Here is a 2,625-nt window from a genome sequence, read left to right on the forward strand (position 1 = left end):
GAGTCTAAATGTGGAGTATCAGAGGCACAAGCCTTAGAAATGGAAAGTATCTTAGCAATGATCTCATTCCGAAGTCCTTGACTGCCAGATCTCACAAGCCATCAATCATCACACTTTCAGGGAAGGTGACCAGGAAAACACATTAAAATTCCACTCTGCCTGCCATTAATAATGCCCAGTAGGTGTTTCCCGTGGAAGATTAGAATCACAGAGAACAAAACAAGAAAGGATTTTTCTCTTACCCTACCACTTTAAGAAAAGCATGGTTCATATTTAAAGTCCATATTTTCCATATTTTTTACACTAGAATTATTCTTTACACATGGCTTGATAGCCTACTCTCATTTATTATGAACCTTGTGGTGATTTCTCTTCTCTCTTATCTTTTAGGCGTGCATTCTAAGGGATGGCAGCATATTGTCGAGGGTTTGTTATAATGTCTCCAAAGATTTCCCCGTCATTGGGTAATAAGGGTGTTTCTGGTTTTCTTGTTTTGCTATTAAAAATAATAATGGAATTAACTTCATGATATATAAAGCTTTGCATGTATCTCTAGATACTGCTGTAGGCTTATTTTCTAGAGGGAGGGTTGCTGGAACAAAGAGTGTACCTTCAAGATTTCCATATATGCTCAAAAGCATCTTGCAGAAAATAAGCGTCAATTTACACTTTGGCTGGTACTGGGTTTATTGTGTGTCTGTGCAGGGCACCGTATCAGCATCATCTGGAAAAAAGAAAGAAAGAAAGTTGTCATGTCAAAACTCAAAGAAAAGCATCACGTTATTTTTCTTTGCTTCTCTTTATAAAGAGCTTAACTGAAATATAATCCATCCCTTTAACAAGTACAATGGAATGTTTTTAGTAGAATCACAGTGTATTCTCAAGATTGTGTAGCCATCCATCTGTCTTATTATTATTATTATTTTTTACTTTTGGTACTGGGGATTGAACCCAGGGGTGCTTAACCACTGAGGTACATCTGCCCTTCTTATTTTTTGAGATAGGGCCTCACTAAGTTAATGAGGCTGGCCTCTAACTTGAGATCCTCCTGCCTCAGCCTCCCGAGTAGCTGGGATATTACAGGAGTGTGCCACTGTGCCAGGCCTAATCTCTTTTAGAACATTTTCATTTTATCACAAGAAACCCTGCACCCATGAGTCATTCCCCATCTCCTCTCCCCTTCCCCAAAACAATCACTAAACTACTTTCTATAACTGTATTTGCAAACTATAATGTTTTTCATGCATTTTATTTGAATATTTTAATAAATTTCAGATGAAATGAAATAAGGGGTCTTTTCTATTTTTTATTTTAGCAGAACATTTTCAAAGTTCTGCTAAATTTTCATCCTCATTGTATCAGGGGTCAGAATTTTATTTTGTTTTATGGTTGCATAATATTCCATTGCGTGGAAATACCACATTTTGTTTCTCCATTCATCCACTGATGGACACCGGGTGCTTCTGATCGCTGTGCTGTAGTGAATGATGCTTCCATGAACATTCACATACAAGTTCTCCTGTGCATGTCAGCTTTCATTTCTTTTGAAAACATACCTAAGAGTGGAATTGTTATGTTACATGAAAAGTGTAGATTTAACTTTTGGAAAAACTATTGGACTATTTTCCAAAGCCACGGTGCCTTTATTCCCAGAAGCTGAGTGTCTGAGATCAAGGTTGAGGCTGATAAGACTATAGCACACAGCCTCCCCTTGAAGGACATTACCATAGCAGCTAGGCACTGAGCATGTATTAGTCATCTTATGAGTTACAGGGAGAAACTGCAGAATATTCCAGCCGTGGAAAACAGGGTGCCTGTTACCCCCCAGGAGTTGCTCACCCAGAGGAACGCTGTCTTGTATGTTTCCACAGCCAGAATCCTTACATACAAGTTTTTAATTTTTTTTTTTTGGTACCCTTGATTGAACCCAGGAGTGCTTAACCACCGAGCCACCTCCTCAATCCTTTTTCTGTATTTTATTTGCAGACAGGTGTTGAGAGCCACAGCCCAAGGGGCCCCAGCAAACTTCCAGCTGCCAGATGATTGGCTCCTCTGTGGTGATGCTCATTGGGCTGTTTCCCCGCCCTTTCAGACCATGGAGCTGCTCATTGGGAAAGTTTTTGGCTCCGCCCATGCGATCCAGCCAATCGGCCTCAAGAGCAGGAAGGGTGGGGGAGGTTGAGAGTCTTGTGGGAAGCTGGTGGTGGCAGTTGGGCTCTGAGGGAATTCCTGAAGAGCTTGTGTGGTGTGGTGTGTGTTCTAAAAATAAAGTTCATTTCTGCTTGACAAGTGGCTCCTGAATTGTGTGGCAGACAGGGTCTTGCTGAGGTGCTTAGGGCCTCACTAAGCTGCTGAGGCTGGCTTTGAACTCACAATCCTCCGGCCTCAGCCTCCTAGCCGCTGGGATTACAGGTGTGTGCCACCTCCCTCTGCAAGGTTTTTTAATTTTGATGAAGTCCAATTTATCTATTTCCCCTCTCATGTTTGGGGTCATATCTAAGCAACCATTGCCTTGCCTTGAGTCAAGGAGATCTGCTCTGACATTCTTCTAATAATCTGGTGTAGTTAGCCGGTACATTTAATCTATGTGTTAAAATGAGTATTGAGCTCGAACATTCATATCCA

At 41.2% G+C, this 2,625-nt stretch overlaps 1 long non-coding RNA gene across 1 annotated transcript; it reads left to right on the forward strand.

Annotated features, from left to right (window-relative positions):
- The first annotated feature begins 1,773 nt into the window (after positions 1-1,773).
- Positions 1,774-2,289, forward strand: LOC144367068 (uncharacterized). The gene is made up of 2 exons (XR_013426274.1): positions 1,774-1,857; positions 1,987-2,289. It is a non-coding gene; the product is annotated as an uncharacterized LOC144367068 (long non-coding RNA).
- The last annotated feature ends 336 nt before the right edge of the window (positions 2,290-2,625 follow it).

The sequence above is a fragment of the Ictidomys tridecemlineatus genome, chromosome 10 (genome assembly GCF_052094955.1).
Source record: "Ictidomys tridecemlineatus isolate mIctTri1 chromosome 10, mIctTri1.hap1, whole genome shotgun sequence".
Taxonomy (NCBI): domain Eukaryota; kingdom Metazoa; phylum Chordata; class Mammalia; order Rodentia; family Sciuridae; genus Ictidomys; species Ictidomys tridecemlineatus.